This window comes from Monopterus albus, unplaced genomic scaffold (genome assembly GCF_001952655.1).
Source record: "Monopterus albus unplaced genomic scaffold, M_albus_1.0 scaffold34.1, whole genome shotgun sequence".
Classification (NCBI taxonomy): Eukaryota; Metazoa; Chordata; class Actinopteri; order Synbranchiformes; family Synbranchidae; genus Monopterus; species Monopterus albus.
Genome location: NW_018127914.1, coordinates 396825 through 416116, shown reverse-complemented (window position 1 = coordinate 416116; position 19292 = coordinate 396825). Strand labels below are relative to the sequence as shown.

Here is a 19292-nt window from a genome sequence, read left to right as displayed (position 1 = left end):
GAATTATTATACTTGCATTGTAAACCTTATGCAACCATGCTTAAACAATCTTGTATATGGTTATGTCAATAAAGCACATTTAATTTGAAAAACCCTGAAGTCTCACTTCTGGTTTGGTAACATGTTTTTGATCAAAATATCACGCTAATGAAGCGTCACTGAGAGGAGTCAAACTGAAAAAACAAGTGAGAGAGGAAAACAAAGCGGAAGAAAAACAGAGAATAGCATTAAACATACAGTTTCCAACTGTGAAACTGCAGCGCTGTCCAAACTCTGCTCTCTGTGGGGTAAATGAGAACACTCTCTGTGAATGCGAACCATACGTACAAGTGCATGTGTGTGTACACTTAAACAAGCATGTTTGTGTGAGAGAGCAACAGCCTGGTGGATAAAGATGGGGACCAGAGTGCACTCCTTTCTCCCATTGTGAGGCACCAAATATTGAGGCAACAGAACAACAGGGAGCAACATGGCCCCCTTTCCAAAAGTGCAGCCATACTGTGGGAAACACTTTGAGCTCATTTGCAACTGATTATATGGATGTATGAGGTTGTTATACACCAAAAATTGTGCCTTAAAAACTGGTTAATAGCAGCGTTTAAGTATTAATGACTTATCTCTTTCTCAAAAATCCACATCTGAAATGACAAAGTTGATTCCATCCATCAAAAGAGCCTTAATATCTGTGACTTGATTGATTTAATGATATGTAGCATATTGGGCAAAATTTGAAAGCCAGACAATTGCTTAAGATGCTATTTAGAACACATTACTTTTTTAATGTCTGCACAGTTGATGCCTGTATTGTGCAATAATGAAATGTTTTAATTAGTTTGTGATACATATTATGAGCTCATAGCTGGACAGATCAGTGCTGCCTTGAGAATTAACATGTCAATTACTATGCTGACACTCTAGTAAATTCAAACAATCTTCCACTCTGTGTGCAAGGTCCTGGTGGAGGTCGCTTAGTGTTTGTTATTAACCTCACCCATGTCAGTTGTTTATTGTTCACGACAGCAGTAAACAGACACACAGATTATCCCTGAGGGGAAAAGGCAAGTGGAAAATAACACTTATCTCCAAAGAGGCAATGTGGGGGTGAGAACTTGAACAACTTTGCTTAAATGTTTGCTTATAATGATTTGTAAAGAGTCACTGGCAAAGCGCCTTATAGTGAGCAGAGGGACTGTCCATCAAACAGAAAGTCTAAGTTGAAATTCCCAGCCTCAATCATTTGCTTGGCTAAAATGTCTGGGAGCATGATAAGCGCCAGCAGCTCCAAAGGTCCTATTCAGCAGCGGACCCTGCAATCTCACTTCAATGTGGAGGGGGAGCAAGTGAAAAGAGAATTTCTCTCCTGGGGATCAGTATTAGCATAAAATAGAGCTGCATGTGCAGCAAGTAATTCCGAGAATGAAACATGACAGTCAGACTTTCAGCTTTATGTTGGAACAACATATTAGCAGTTTGTCAGTCATGATTTAGTAGTAAGCAGTGAACTAATGTCTTCTAGCTCGTCAAGCTCAGCTAAAACATGATATATAGTTCAGCAGTTACTCATAAAATCAGCTTGTGTAATACAAAACAACTACATGTATTTAAAGGGACACCATGATTTGGACACTCAAATGTTGCAGAAAGAACAGGAATATTCTCACCTCTTTCAACTCCTCCAAACCCCCCGGTCTGTTAGCAGGTACAGCCCATGGAGAGGTGTTCCAGAATATCACAGAATACAATGTGTCGAGTCAGGCACTCAGCACTCCCTGGTGGATGGAAACAACCACAGTTAAGACCAAACTAGGGAAATTACTTTTTAATCTTCCTTGAAAAAAACTATTCTAATCACTACAATTATGGCAGAATACGCTGTATGCACAGTATTGTGAGCATAAGCTCATGGTGTAGCAGAAGGGTTTGGACACACAACTGATGATGCATCACAGGTTTAACAGCAAAGCAACACAAACCGGCTTTGATCCACAAGCACACTACAAAATGGGATTGTCACATCTTGCTTCAAATAGAGTGAATAGCAGGTCAAACAGGCAACATGCAAGACATGTGCAGCTCTCACAGTAAAACAGAACAAAAGCATTAAAGTGATGACGATGATGATGGTACATTTGAGTAAGTAAACCATACCGCACTGACATAAAGAGGCAAACCTGCGGCTTCCTACACAAATAAACAATTGTATAAGTAATTTCTACGGAAAAATGTTTATACAGACAGTAAATTAAAAGATTTGTTATTTAGAACAGGAAGATATCACATAATCCTTACACATCTATTATTGTTACACATGTCAAAAATGAAATGAAATGGGTCCCAGGTGAAGTATGCAAGGACAAACATTTATGAAAATCTTGTTTATATATTTGTCACAGGATTTTAAATATTTCTGCCCATTTTTCTAGTTCAGTGTTCACACTATAAACCTTAAAGCCCTTTAAACATTGCTCTTCTTAGATATTTACTCAGTGAATCTTTTCATTCTGTCGCTGTCCTTTGCACTAGTCTGAAAATGCAACGCAAATATGGGTCATCATTATACTGTAAACACCTGTCGCAAACTACAAACAAAACTCCAGTGCATCTTTAAAAACATCACATGTGCAACAAGATGACTTAAGCAGACACCCACAAAGTGGCATAAAAGAGCGGCTGATCACCGATAGTGCGCACACACTATGGGACTAATTAGGCAGGTTGTGGTGGAAAGATGAGGATGTCACAGTCATTCGAGAGAGATGTTCCCTGCTGTTATTCAGCTGCAGCGTGTTTGTGTCAAGGTGTGTTTGTGGCAGTGTGGGGACGTCAAACATCTTACTGACCCACTTCTTACATGTCTGACACAAAAAAGGTGGGGAGATGAAGGGCAAATCAGAACATCTGACAGACAGTGAATCAGCTCCAGTAATTGTAATTCTGCAAACTGTACAGTTACAGGTGAAATAGTACTGAAGGTCACGGCTCTGCTCCTCTTCCCCTTCTTTGAAACACATAGTTTATGGTGACTCTTTCACAGACATACAGTAAGACAAGTTCAGTCAACAGTTAAATCCCTGTAGTGTGTCAGAAGATTTAAATAATTAATGACATCGGGCATCACTGTGTGTAACATTGTAAGGTTGTGTGAGTGTGTCTGTACCACTGAGTTGATCTGAGCAGGATGAAACAAGTAGAAACACTATCTATTTTTATTTTATTTTAGTTCCTCAGCAGTTTGGAACATATCTGATTAGCCTACTGGTCAGTGTCAGGCCAGTTCAAGTCCAGAAACGAATTCATGACAATTGCAGGTAAAGAGTTGGTTCTGATGCTTAGCTTAGCAGGTGTGGGGCTGGTCTGCAAAACTAGAAACATGCAGGGTTCTGGACAAAAGATGAAAAAATGTTTTCCCATTTTTCAAATGTGTTACATACAGCAACTTTTCTAACACCACCCACAACACAGGACCCCTCGTTTGTCACAATTCACAGACTGTGTGCAAGCGTGTGTGGCTATTTAGCTGCGCAAAAGTGTTTTATTGCAGCTTGTAGAAAACAACAAGGGGAATTACAGTATGTGGCTGGTTTTGTGCCACGTTAGTAACAGTAAAATACATCATTCCAGACACACTTTTTACGTTATGATGACTTTATTCTACAGGAGACTAAGAGCTGTGGCGTAAATGAGACATACTGATGGAAAATTGAGGCAGAGAAAGAATGAGAGTGTAAATGTCTGGTGTCAGACATGGGAAAATAGGTTTTCATGGTGGGATGTAGTATAGTGCCAGGCTTAAGTTAAGCATGCATGCAGACACATAACACTGGCTGCATAAAGAAAACAGTTGGGTTTGTGTGCTCTAAAGATGTTTGTAATGTGTATATATAAGGGAGAGACAGAGAAAAATAGCTGTGTACTGAAGCCATGGATTAGCAGATGGCAACTGGCTAAGGAATCTATTATATGGTATTAAACAGTCAAGGGAGAAAGAGGGCTGGTGATGAGAAAAGAGACAAAAAGAGAGAAATAAGACACAGCAACAGAGTGAGAAATGTTAAAAGAGGAAGAGAGGCGATCCAGAGGCGACAAGAAGGAAGACAGATGGAGAGAACGGAGCAGACAGTGAGGAAGAGGGACAGAAAGTAAAACAGATGGTGGCAGAGAAGAGCAGAGAGAAACTCATTGGGAGGACAACACTGGCTCAGTCAGAAAGGCACAGCAGGAAGTATGGAAAGCTGAAAAATGTCAGCATGAAGGGAGGACGAGCAGGGCAGAGCAATGTGGAGGTTTTGTTCCAAAAGTCTACCAACATTAAAAGAAAAAATAATACCTGTATTATCGTTATAGATACTAAGTTCAAATATACTGCCATACTAGAGTTTGTTAAAGCATTTGAAGCAGTTTTGAAAAGTGTTTTGTAAAAACCTTTTTTCAAGGTGTTTTTTATCATCTGAATGGGGAAATGAACTACGCTTCAGGTCCTGACTTCTCATCATGACTCATCTACCAAGTGATTCATCTAAGCTACAAATTAACTTTTATATATAATAAACTGCAGACTCAAATACAATACAAGGTTACCCGGTTACCTCCAAACAGTCAAGGAAAAATGTTTTCATACAGAAGAAGACAACACTGAACTTGTTTAACTATCACCTCACTGAGAATACCAGGCCTTAAGCTACAATGCTGTAAAGACAACACCAGAAATACTGTAGGCACTCAGGTTTAAAATGTACATTGACTACTAATACTTGTTTTGTGGAACAATTTGATTGTTTACAGTGGGAAATGTACAGAAAACAAGATGTGACCTTACATACTCAGTGCTGAGATAAATGCAACACAAATGCTTTTCAGCCTGATTCCACTCCACAACACACACTCACATACTATGTTACATGCGCACAACTAAAGGCACTTTGTCTCGATCTATCATGTCCAATCCAGAAACCAGACAAGCTAAATTAGTCGGCAATGGTTCAGCGTAAACCGCATTAAGGGAATGGCTGATTGAGCTGCAAAGCAGAGTGGAGCAGACAGCTTCTACAGTGAACTAATTGGGTGTGTGGGTGTACTGCATGTGTGTGGCTTTCTGATGTCATTGTGTGTTTTTCTTTGTGTTGTGCCACCATTAAATTGCATTACATGAACTTAGCAGGTGCCTCTGTCCAAAGTGACTTACAACAAGTACATTCAAGCATAAAAGCATATTCAGCGCTACCATACATAAAGATCTATGTACTGCAAGTCTACCTCAGTGACACACAAGGTTCAAGAAGGTGTTTTAATGCATGTTGACACATCTATCTGACACTTTCCTCAAGAGAAACTTACAATGACTGAACAGGTGAGGGTTTGGTGTATCGCTCAGGACATGCTGTTGACAGTACAGCTGAGTGCTGGAGCCGCTGTTCAGGCGACAAAATGAGTGATGTGCACACCATGGGCGGAGCCAGGACGTGGCTAACGGTTGCACTGGCCAGCCCCAGAACTGGCCACCTCTGGTAGTCAAAATGTGATGCTTGTCAGCATTAATGAATGAAAAATGGAAAATGACAAATTATTGGCTACTAACATTTTTCTGGTGCTTTAAAACTGATATTGGTCATAATAGTTGTAGTATACATATCATGCATGCAGCATGATAATTGCATTCATTTCTCCAATTGTGTTGTTGTGAAGTACTTGGTATGATTCGCCTCAGTGTGGGGAACCACTGTGCAGCAGCAATGTCCCCAGCCAGAAACAAGTAAAGATCGGAGGCAAAGTTAGTTAAAGAAAGAACTATGTACTGTATGTCTCATTTTTTTCACAGAACAAACAATTTGATTCTTAATAATGTGAGGTTTATTATTTCACAGAACACTCTGATCACCCTGTCCAAAATCTTCTAGATCCTCCTCTGCTACACATGTTATAAAGAACCAAGCTGTGTGCATTGGTGAACAAGTTCATAACCTGTAGTCATTCATGTGTGTTCTGTGGCTGTGCATGGTGATGATATTCAGCATGTCTAAGAACATGCTGGTATGATTACACTATCAATACTTCATCTGTTTAAGTATATTCAAATAAATATAATGTTATCCTCCCAAAATCATTATGGCTATTGCCAATTCCTTTACCTACTGTACAACGTCTGCAGCACATTCATTTTTTAATTGCTGTAAACTGTGGAACCACAGATGCTGGGTTCAAAGGCTAACATCAGCAAAAGATTTATCCAAAAAATGCTTCAAAAGGTTGCTTTCCCCACAGTAGCTCTGCTACAGTACTGTTGAAAAGCCAGTGTTGAATGTCAAACTGTTGCTGGATAAATGAAAGCTTACAGGTGAGAAATGGCCAATAAACATGGCTTACAAAAACCCATCTATGTGTAACCTTCAAATCGAAATGTCTGACACTTAAATTGGGTGTATTTTTAAATATTTGTGCTTTGTACAGATACATGTTTGGGAGTATCTCAGACCAATTACATTTACTGCAGCACACAGCTAATCATTTGCCATAAAAACTGGCAGACAGACACACACACACAAATACGATATAGACAAAATACTTTGGGAGCTGACGTAGTGTCTAACAGCTGTTTGGCTGAGGCAGAAGAATGCAGTGTCTTTGTGTGTGTGTGTGTGTGTGTGTGTGTGTGTGCACAGACTGAGTCACTGACCATCACTGTAACGTAAAGGAAATGCCTTCCTCAACCGCAACCCCATTTTCCTAGACTCCGACATATTTGTCATACCACGAGTGAGGAATCAACTCTCCAGGTGCTAACAATAGGGAGGAATGTTATCTTGGGTGCACATGTGTCTGAAAAGACCAGTGTCCTCTGCTTATTGCCATCCTTTATCTACCACTGCACACTCTTATTTCTTTGTTACTAGGAGCATGTACGTGGCAGTCATGCTATCTTCAGTGCCACGAAAACAATTCCCGGAACTGATCTGAACTATTTTTAATATCCAATTTTATGATGTACTGTTGGGTGGAGGGACAGAAGAAAGAGAAATCACAAGCCAACATACAAATACAAATCATTCCCCAAAGACAAACATAAAAGAAAGGTCAGCACTTCCAGGTTTACAACATTCCCACTCGTCTGCCCTTCAGTTCTCAGCACTTGCCAGTCGGTGATTTTTTTTTAACTCACACTGTAACAAGGACAGATGGTACAAGAGCAAGTTACGGCTCATTTTCACTCTTCTTGCTGATGGAAGTCATATGGTAGTTTTCATCCACTCTGTTAAATGTAAGATGACCTTCTTCAGGACACTGTCATAGTGAGTGTATTGAAAGTGCACAGTTATGTACTATGTAGTAAGTTGAAACACTGAAGGTGAAGACTCCTGGCTCAGTTAACTATCTGGATCAATAGCAATAAAAACACAATAATGAAAACAACTAATTGAGAATATATTTACTCCTACCTATTGACTAATCAGCTATTGCTTTTAGGGTTTCTTCCACTTCCTGTTCTCATTTGTTCCACCATACTGACAGACACACCAGCACTCAACATTCATGAGCGCACCCATATTCTGTAGTGACGACACTATCTCCTCTCACATAATAATGCAGACAAATTAATGTGTCCTCTCTGGGCTATATTTTGTGAGGCTATACAGCTTGACTTGTGGGTGGAGCACACACACACACACACACATGCAGACAGTACAAACGCATACAAACACAGAGAGAGGACAGGCATTCATTTGTCCCAAACAAAGACAATGGGGTAAGACAGATTCAAGGCTGGGTGCATGTGTGTGTGAGTGTAAGCGTCTGTGTTCAGAGAGCATGCTGAGAGAAGAGGAAGTGTCCTTTCTGTGCCAACCCTCTCCACAGCAGTCAACAAAGAAGACACACACACACACACACACACACAGTGCTGAACAGTTTTAATTGGCCACTGATTTGCCAGTGAGTATACTTGCCACTCTCTTCACCTCACTGGACTGGCCTCCTGCCTTAGAGCCTGGCAGAAACACTGCTGGAACAAGAGAATGTGTGCATGAGTGTGTGCCATCCTAAAGTAATCAAGAGTGTTTATTTCTCTCTGAGGAACATCTAGTCTGTGCAACAAGGTGTGTTTAATGCATATGATGCGTGAGATTTATGTTCACAATATTAGAAGCAGATTGCAATCACCCTGTGATATTCTGGAAGACAATGACAATCACCACTCTTTCATGTTGCACGCAAACACACACACACACACACACCCACCCACACCCATCCATGACCAACCCAAGGTGAAAAGAAAGGGGATGAAAAATGAGTGTTGTGTGTGTGTGTGTGGCCTGTGGACGTATATGTATACAGGTGTGTGTATGTGTGTGTGATCAAGGTCAAGTGTTTATTGTCATATGCACAGTGAGGAAAACATATTTCCCTGTACAATACAATTCTTACTTTGCCGTCCACACGAATGCCACACAGTATAAGTGAAATATAAAGTAAATACACAGGTAACACAAAACACGATGACATCATTACTAGAGCAGAGCACTATATAGCTGATTGATGGAGACAGCGGTTGCTGTGGTCGACAGCTGTGAGCTCATTGCAACTCGCATTTGTGTCCATGTGTGCCTGTCACAACGCCACGCACATACACATGCACATCTATGTACATCTAAAGTAGATATAATTTGCTTTCTTTGCATGAATGAGTATTGGTCAGTATTGCAGAAGCAAAATTATGACACAAAACTATGAATGTGTCCACATGCAAATGCACCATGTAATGCACAAACTTGCTCTACATGATAAAACTATGGCATTTTTTCCATTGACTTTTCTGTAATTCCATCCATTTTACTTGCTGCTCCTTTCCTCTGTTTTCAAACAGCCAGTTAATATGGTCAGTATGTCAAAAAAAAAAAAAGTCATAAACAGTTTATTAAGCCCTGCGATGGATTGGCAACCTGTCCAGGGTGTACCCCGCCTTCGCCCGATTGCCGGCCGGGATTGGCTCCGGCCCCACCCGTGACCCCATTCAGGGATTAAGTAGTAGAAGATGAATGAATGAATGAATGAAACAGTTTATTACTGATGACCCTTCCTTTGCGGCTGTAGTGGTAAAGACAGGATTAGCTAGTGTTTGTAAGGCAGCTGTTGAAACAAACTGTACATACTGTACTCTTGTTCTGTTCTTGTTCCACATAAAAGGTTAATACTGTTATGAGTCTGGATCACCTCAGAACAAATAGCTCCAGAAAGACTCTCTTCTGTTTGCAGTACAAGTTGTTACCTATTTAGTTCTTGTCTGCAGATTATGTATGGATCATGTCTGACAACTCTTGAGGGTGCTTTGGTAAAATCAAGGTGAAGAAAAAAAGAAGAGAGAACAACGTTTTGTGCATCAATGCTGAGAAAATGATTCATAAATATGTCTGAGCTAGTGTGCTTCAGGTAGTCACTGTATAGCTAAATGAGTAAAACATGTTAATACCAAGGTTAGGGTTTGTTTTTATTCCTACTGAGATCAGATATTAGAAAATGAAAATCTAATCGGTAATAGTATGAAATCTCTTGCTGATTATGGCCCAATTTAGAAATAGGGCAGCCTTGTGGTTAGAATGACCATCCCATAAGGGAAGGTCACAATTTGATGCAAGAGTCATGTGTCCTTTAGTGAAAGAGCAATGTAACCTTAAAGCAAGTCTCTTTCTTCCACATATGTGTGCCAGCTAAAACGTAAATCAGGGTAATTAGTTGTGTGGTGGGTCACGTTTTATAAAGGAGTATTTAATAATATGGACGGTAATCCAGCTCATTTTCTGTCTGCAGAGGAAGTGAGGAGATCAAAAGTAGTTAAATCCAAGCTCAGGCATACTAAACTGAAAATCAAAGAAGACAGAAATGAAAAAAAAATGCAATGGCAGATAAGGGAAGGGTGATAACAGAGGGAATAAATAAAAGAAAGAGAGCACAAAACAAGAAGTGAAGAAAGAGTTGAGGCCAAATATGATAAAAGAAAAAGGAACTCATCTGAGAGTTTCTCTGCCTCTTTTTCATTCCAAGATCTTCAAAGACTAATGCAGCACTCCTGAGACAATGATATCAACACTGGTGGCACACACATACACACTAGAACACCCTGCTGACAAGCTCTGTTCCACCCTTCTCTGAACCGAAGTAATGATACACTAGAAATTCAGACAGATGGAAGGAGAAAAAGAAGCTGAGTCAGAAAAAAGGAGAGAGGAAGAAACTAGATAAACTCTATCGAAGGTATATGAGAGGAGCCTAATGCCAGTCAGATATGTTTGAAGAATCATTCACAATTCTGTCATATGCATATTTACTGTAGTAAAAAGTGATGGCAGCTGCTTTCAACCAAAAAACTAAACCCACAGTCCACCAGCACCAAACAGCAGGCAAACTTAACAACTGGTAGCTAAAGATGAAGATAATGATGATGATGTTCTGACTCAGAAGGAACTAGTGTAGTGCAAACAGAGTTAAAACAAGAGTCAGTACTGGACGTTCATCAGGCAGATGAATGCCAATGTTGCTCAGTGTCTGCTGGATGTGCACACAGACTAACATTCACAATAACATCTTTAGAAGACGACAATACAGAATGTCAGTGTTGTGTGTGCAGCTTGTTGTGCTGCCCCCAAGTGGTCAAAAAATAACAGAATACAGGTTTATAGTATATTTAATTTTATGTTGCTACTGTAATCTATTGGAGAAAAAAAAATCTGCATCAACACCAACATGTTGCTATTTTTATTTGGAATCAATTTAGTCAATATCCAGTAAATGCAGGTATCAAACCTATGTTAATAAAGATCACCTTTCGTCTCCATTTTCTTTCAAAAAACAAGTGTCATCATCACCCTTTGCCACATGCCTGTGACATCTTTACAATTTTTAAAAAATATTTTCTGTAATCCTTCAATGAAAGGTTACAGAAATATAAGCAATACAAAAAAAGCACGCCTTCTCCAGACACTCGATAAATGCTGCTCTTTTTTTGTATTTCTGCCCTGGGAACAAATTCCCAGACAAAGCTGACATTACTGTTTTTTCTTCTCAGAGCTTAGAAGTTGAGTGTTTACTCGGCAGTGTGAAAACTCGTGCTGTACATGGCTTTATTACCAATCTGCACCAGTGATAAAATTAAACTCATTATTTGCTATGGTTGTTACTGGGACTGCTTGGCCTGGAGGAGTTATATACTGTCATACTGTCACCGTGTCTCGCTGTCTGCACTAACCATCTTGTTGTTGCTGGTTTGACTTTACTGCTTTTCTCTGTCTCTCTTAATCACCACCCTCCACACCCCACCTTTGCAGGTACAACAATACTGTGGCGCTCCATGTCAGTTTACTCACATGTGGACTATTGCATATTGAATGCCTTTTTCATACTAGTAGACAAGGGATGTTATACACACAGCTCAAATGGCTGTGCACACTCTGATTTTGATGACAGCTAGTATGTTGGTGGTGCAGTACATGCTCTAAGTTACTGTACAAATACAGTAAAAAGGAATGTTACATTTTCTGGTAGCAGCACACGCTAGGCTGTCACAATACAAGACTTATGGAGTGAATTTCATATGCTGGTATCCGTGTCTTAGTGTATAAAAGAATATCCAAACAAAAGACACACCACTCTATTAAATGAAATAACAAAAAACTAGTGAGTAAGGGAAACTTCAAAATAAAGAGAGGGGCAGATGAAGCTAGAGAGAAAGAGGTTAATAGGGGTGAAGGAGAAAGAGGGACAGACATGAGAACAAGTCAGGTAAAGTAAATAAGTTGTTACAGGGAAACTGTACACGTGTACACACACACACACTTACATGTAGATGTTTACAAAAATGCATACAGACACTAATACTGGCTGATACTAAGCACATTTTTCTGCTGCATGTGGTGACATGTTTTGGTGGTTTGACATCAGTCTAACAGTAAATGTATGGTGCTACGTGACATTACAGGACACTTCTGTCACACATGGTAAGTTCAGAAGTGTGTGTGTGTGTGTGTGTGAGAGAGAACGTATTATGGCATTATGGGGCATACATGTTTTTATCTAACAATGTTTAGCAGTTACAATAAATGGACTAAAAAAAGCAAATATGTTTGCACCTTAGACCTTAAAAAAGCAACATTTTGACTTGTCACAGTACATAAAGCACAGGTATAATTGCTAAAATTAATCAGCGCCTCATTCCATTAACAGCCTCATTAAGCCATGCCAATGAGCAAGCATGCATAACAGACCGTCTACACAGGAGACATTTTGACTTCATAGCAGGAGAACCACAGGTGTTACTAATAACATGAACAATGAGCAATGAGCAAAATATGCATGTTCAACATGGTAGTGACTATAAATCTACAGCACTGGAGCAAAACACACTATGTACTTATCACATTATACAATATACAACAGCTTAGAATGGAATTATCCATCCACAGAGAAACACTGGACTTTTTCTAGCAATATTCCAATGGATGCTGTATGTGTTTTTGGTCGTTGTACTACAAAAGCAGAATATACTATTACTCATCTTTAGCACCAACACATGCACATTGTGTGATGCTACAAAATGTCCTTCTTACCATTTCATAATAAAATGTGTTAAATTTCTTTCTTTATATATACACAGTATATATGTATATGGCTTCCTGATACACTTGAATAGAACGCTGCCATTGTTAATGTTATGAGAAAATGTTGTCCGTGAAAAAGGCTAACTGAGGTCTGTGTATATGCATGTTATGTATAAAAGACAACTTTATTTCAACCCATATTCACTTTGACTTTAGTTATAAAATTTACCTTGTTAAAGCTTTCAGTGAAGATACTCTCATGATGTTAATTAATTCTTTTAGAAAGGATATTACACGGTTGTGTTGCAGTGTGATTCAGTGAGTGCTGTGAAAGACAGAAGTGTTAATATGTATAATGCATTTGTCTCTGTGTGTGTGTGTGTGTGTGTGTGTGTGTGTGTGTGTGTGACAGAGAAAATGGTTGTGTATTTGACAGAGAGGATGACATCATTACAATAGCTGGGCGCTGGCCGATGGAAGGTCATAATGACTAGCTGCCATGTGGGGATATTTTATAGACTTCATAAACTTTATGCGCACTCACACACAGCGTCTTTCTCAATCTCTGCTTGAAAGTCAACATGACACTAAGGCCCTGTAAAATTGTTTCACCCTCTCTTTCTCTAAACACCATTCTTCCATTCGCTCTATTCATTTCTTGTTTAATGTGACCGACATGACATTCATCCCTTCAGTTTGTCCTCCTTTTGTGCTCCATCTACTTTCAGCATCATACTAAATTAAATCAAACTAAAATAGACTGTTTTTACAATTAGTGACGGCTAATTTACAAAATTTACCAGGAAGTTTGATAATTCATGTCAGACAGAGAGAAAGAACATAGTCATCTTCTCATCTCCTTTTTCCTCTCGTTTTACCTTCCCCCACTGAGATCTAGTCTAAAATTTTCCTTCTCTATTTCCCTCTCAGCATAAATATCTCCCTTCATCTCCCTCACCTTCTCACTCAATTCATTCCATTTCCATGGTGTGCTTCTTCCCACTTTCTTTCCTTCCTCACCACCACTGTGCTTTGCCTCCATGTATCAGCACAGCACACCTGCCATCCATCCCAGCTTACACATACAGACATTAAAACAGATAAATAACTAGAGATGCACAGATCGATTGGCAGAGATAAGAAGTGGCCGGTTTCCAGCGTGATCGGCCATGACCAGTGACCGGCTGATTACTCTGAGATTTCCTCTTCTGTTCCAATCAGATTTGGAGGCACGCCAGTCTACGGCGCTAATGCAGTGGCACCAAGCGGCAACCTCAGAGGCTGAGAAATGAAGCCACTATGAAGGTGTTAAAACCTGTGGTTCCTCAAATGGCCACTTGAGGCTGGCTCCAAAAGGGAGTCAGTTCCCATAGACTGCCATGTTAATATGCCCGACTTTATAGCAGAAATAAACATTTACAACCTGGTACAAAACACTGGCTTCAGTCTCTATAGCTAATTTCCCCTTCCATGACAACTGTACAGGAGGTGAATGTTTATATAACTTGCCTGTTTAAGTTACATTAAGACCAAAAGCTATGCATAATTGAGGGCATGGCCACTCTGAGTGACAGGCAGGAGGGTACCGCCATAAGTGGATGGCTGCTAGCTACCTAGAGGGCTCCACCTCTTTACCCATTTCTTTGGGTTAGCCTTAGCCACAGGAGGTGGAGTGAAGCACCAGTAATATGGCAGTAATCCATCCATCCATCATCTATACCACCTATTCCTGAATAGGGTCACTGGGGGCTGGAGTTCCATAAATCCCCCTCTCTGAATTTCGCTATACATACAGGGTATGCACATTAGATGGTAAGGTTATTTAAAATAATTTGTGAAAAATACAGATTCTTTTGCATTACATTGTAAAACAGAGACGGTGTCACCAAATCTGGCACCAGTGCCACCAGTATGAGATGTTAGTCTGAAGCCCTGGCACACAATGGCTACACATGAAATGTATATGTACAGTATATCCACCCGTGGTAAAACAGAAAATACAAACTACACCCACTTCAAAAAAGAACTGTGCTCAGTAGTAAATGTTATTATCTGTTGCCCCTGTTGGCTAAGTACAAATATCACACTTTATACTAAGTTGGAGATTTGTAAAAAAAAATAATAATAAAAAAGTTGGAGAAAGATTGAAATGCAAAACTTTAATTACAATTATTAATTTCATTAAAGAACACTTACCAAAATATCTTTGTATCTGGTCAAATACAGTACTTGGAAAGAAAACAGGAATCAGTCAAAATCGCAATTGGTAGGTTAGAATAAAAAAAAAAAAGAAAGAAATCCTGCAAAATCAGAATTGGCCAAGAAACTTGCAATTGGTGCATCTCTAATAACAGTAATAAAGATTGATCATACCACTGCTGTCACTGCTGTCATTCATTTTTATGGTGCTGGGGAGAAACATACCCAAAAATAAAGCAAAGAGTAAGTGTACACTCAGGGAGTTACTACTGTGTGTGTTTGGGGGTGGGGGCAGGATAGAGCACAGAGGGGAGCCACTACAGCAATTTATTCTGCAGTTGGCTGGAGGGAATCTCCTATATGCTCCATGCACTGTTAGTACAACATCCTCATTTGGTGCGTGTTTGATTGTGTGTGTGTGTGTGTGTGTGTGTGTGTGTGTGTGCACGTGTTTAGGGGATTCCGCAGTTTGGTCTGCTCAGTGTCTCATCATTACATCATCACATGGTGCTCTGGGCTCACTCACACAACGCACACAGACAATCGGTATACACACAAGCTGATATATATACACACACAGGCACAAATACAGGGAGATAAAAGGTGTGTTAAGTGTAGCAGGATATACTGTAATGAAGTCCAATGATTGCAGAGGCACACTGGATGACTTTCAAATAGCTTTTATAATACCTTTTCAATATGACACTGTTAATGCTTGTGAAAGAGTGAGGCAGATGGCAGGAGGAAAGGAGAGAACAAGGGAAGGGAAGAAAGAGAGAAGGTGGGAGGGAGGGAAGGGCAAGAGAAGGAGAGGAATTAAAAGAGAGGTCAAAGACAAAGTACAGTAGGCTTAGGGAAGAGAGAGACAGAAGAGAGTGAGGAGGAAGGTGACATAATTTCAACACATCCATTGAAATCCATCAACAGCAGAAAAACTTCAATCTGCGAAACAGTGGTGAGCCAAAATCTAGAGGAATGGAATATGTTGACAAAGGTCAAGACACCCAAACACACAAACACACCTACTAAATGTTCCCCTGAGGAAATAGGCTTGAAAGGTTACTTTCCTCAGCAAGTATATAGACAGAAGAACTACAGTATCTAGGATAAGCCAAAACACTGACTAAACATGCAGTGGCAAAGTATAGAGATCAACCCCAAGAGAGGTGAGGATGGTGTCACGGAGGCTATGGAAAGAAGGGGAGAGGAAAGAAAGACAGATAGCAAGAAAGAAATCAAAGTGACACAGACCCAGACAGACAGACAGAAAGTAAACAAAGCAAAGCTGAGGTAAAACAGAAAAGCCAATTGTAAAGTTGAGCCAAAGGAAGACAGAAACACAGCTCACCCCATGTTTCTTCTATATTGTTCTGTGTTTCCATCATATGAACTGACACAGTTACACTAACACTATGGCACTAGGCACACAGTGTACATCTACTACACTGTAGCAGTAATTCCATGTCACAGTGAGTTACTGTACTTTTTCTAGGAGTGATTATACTTTGAAGTATCTCTTTTCATGTTGCAAGTTTCATGAGATTTGCTGTCAGTTGCAATTACACATCAGTAAAAATGAAGCCTCTCAATAAAATCAAGCACACACTGCATTCAAAAACTAAATTTAATTGATGCTACTTTACTTAACATGAAGTCATTTAACTCTTTAACACACCGCAAACTAGCTTGTTACGCCTTATAGTGTCCTGATGTGTTCGACTGGCTGATGTGACTGTACAGCTGTCTGAATGGCTCACAGCCTCGTGAACTGAACAGCTGTCTGACTCACTGCACAGATGCATGACTGGCTAGCACACAAAATGATTATCTGTCTCACTCGCTGGCAGCCTGGTTTACTGAACAGCTGTGTTGCTGACTGATCAAATGCTTGAACTGACTGGCTGGAGGTTTACTGACTGAATAGCAGAGAGACAAGCCTCCTGATTAGCTGAGATTTATGCAAAGTGTAGCCTCTAAGCAGGATGGAAAGCTCTGCCATGTTCCTATGTATGTGTGTGTACAGTATATGGATCACATACATCATTAGCTCGCTGCCTGTATCTGTTTTGTGTCTGGAATTGAATGACTGGATGTGTGTGTGAGTTATTTCTCCTTGCACAGGGAGGAGGCCTTTTGCTCTCTGCTGTTATACAATACATATTGTATAACAACTGGCAGTGTGTGGGTGGCTCCCGCCATCTGGAGAGATGCAACCCCCACTGTGACTGACACTACACACTGTGTTTGTGTGCCTGTGTGAGTGTGTTTGTGCCTGCCCTGCAGCTACAAATAGATACAGCTTCATCTACAGTAGCTAGGTTCCTAGGTTCATGCACATGATGAATTAAAGGGAGGTAACAGAGTACAATCTTATATACTGTGCATTAGCTGCGTGTGTTTGTTGTGTGTATCCAGACACTTACTATTCTGTTCCTCCCATTAATGCCACAAATGTCTTATGGCAAAAACATCTACATCCATAATTGGACACACACACAGGCGTTCTTCATCATACCTATGTGGTATTGTCCTCTGGGGGTTTGAAAGCTGACAACAGACAGTGAAGTCTTCATTATCTGGCTTAGCAGGAGCCACAGTCTCGCTCTTGCACTCCCAGTTCTAGGTTTCCACAGAGATGGGCTCAACCAAACAAACAACGTCTAGGAACTCCTTATCCACAGATAAACAAAGACACAGAGTGCACATACACTGCACATACACATACTAATACAACATGTCCCTCCTCAAAAGTGAACTGTTGCTATGGAGAGGAAAAGGTTTTCCAGTCTATTTTAAGGCCACTGATTATACTTTTTTTCAGTGTATATATGTCAAACAAACCGTGATAAGACGAATTGCCACTATAATATATAACATGAGTGAGATGCTTTTTACGTACCTTTTTTTGCCCTCCCTGCTGTTACTGATCTGTAACTAATCAGTCTAACAAACGGGAATGAAGACATCTGACTGCAACTCAAACTGCAAAATGTCCCACATACTGAATTATTATGATCACAATAAAGTGAAAATCATTCTCTATTACAATGCGCAATACTAGAAAATACTACATACATCCAAGTATATAACAGCACTGAAACACTTCCTATCCTGATACAAGCTAAGGAACATTATGGACAAGCTTCAACCGATAAGTGATGATATTGGCATCATATGTGAACATATGCATATTTCTGTGATTCTAATTTCAAGGTGAATGTGTAAGTGATGTGTAGTAGGCAAGGTGTTACATTGTCACTGTCTTTAGTAGATGACTTCACACCTCATTAGGAAGTTACTGTAATTCACATCATACCTGCAGTGATGGCGAATCCCAGAATGTCTTCTGCAAGCTTCAACTAATGGCTAATTCCTGAATGTAAAACTTTATTTGACACTCTTTTGATAAGGACAAGTTTTCTTCACTTTATTTATTCAGTTTCAGATATCTACAAAACTACTTTACAAATGTTTTTTTTTTATTTTCAGTCCATCTAAGGTGTTTGCAGCTGCTCCACATTTAAATTAATTAAGTAATTAGAAAGCATTTTTGTGGTCTTGAATGTCAGCAAGATCAAAACATAATTGAACAAATTTTCAGTTGCAAAGTTCAGGTGTAAAGGTGCTAATTTTATTCCTCCCTCTTGTCAGGTAGGAACGACCACCCAGTGCGGTGAAAAACAAGGAAAGTGTGAAAATGTGGACTTAAAAATAACTCCTCTCACAGTGAAGTTATGTGGTTTAAAAAAAAAAAGAAATGTAGCACCTCACTACCTGTATCATTCCCTCATTTGCTGAAGCATAAAAATGGGTTCAGTCAAGCAATGAACTCGTCACATGACCACTGCGTATATTAATGGCAGCAAGTACACAAGTGTCTTGAGCTGAGGACAACAGGGTCTCTCAGCCCATTCATAACAGGTGGGCCAAGTGCATAACAATAGGTCTGCTGCACTACGAGATAAAGTAGATGAGATTCGCCAAATTTTTCAACATGTGAGCATAATGCAAATTGCAACATTTGCATTATGCTCACATTGACATATTTCACTAATTATAGCTAATGTTGTATTAGTGACCCATGCATGAGCATACAAGAGCTCTGCAGGACAACACACAAGTGTATCTGCAATTTGATTGTGACTATGACATGTGAAATGTCACCATTTGAGTTTACAAATAGCTTCTATGAAGCAGGGCCCAGGATTACTGAATTCCCTGGGCTGATGGCAGCTCTACAAAGGGTCTATTAATGACTGAAAAACTAAACTGTGGGTGACACCCAGGCCTTAGTAGAGTACACTGGAAGACTGCAGCTGCTGTTATGTCATATTCATCCTTGCTACTTCCCCTTTCTCCCTAATTCCAAACAGGAAATGGTTCCTACACAAATCTCTGGGGTCTGTGCAATGAAGCCTGTATAAGATCCTGTGTATAGGATTGTGCTCATTCAACTGGGTGTGTAGGCAAAGCTTACATGTACATGCATTTTGATCAGTTTCTTATTTAAGACTT

The 19292-nt window shown here is 39.9% G+C and overlaps 2 protein-coding genes across 2 annotated transcripts in view; both read right to left on the bottom strand.

The window, feature by feature from the left end:
- dtnbp1b (dystrobrevin binding protein 1b) overlaps positions 1-19292 on the bottom strand; it is a 555482-nt gene that overhangs the window by 141438 nt on the left and 394752 nt on the right. The window lies entirely within an intron of this gene.
- Positions 1-19292, bottom strand: part of atxn1a (ataxin 1a) — an 82701-nt gene that overhangs the window by 25647 nt on the left and 37762 nt on the right. The window contains exon 3 of the mRNA XM_020597550.1: positions 1662-1769. The gene's annotated coding sequence lies outside the window, so the exon portion shown is untranslated. The remainder of the gene's footprint in view (positions 1-1661; positions 1770-19292) is intronic.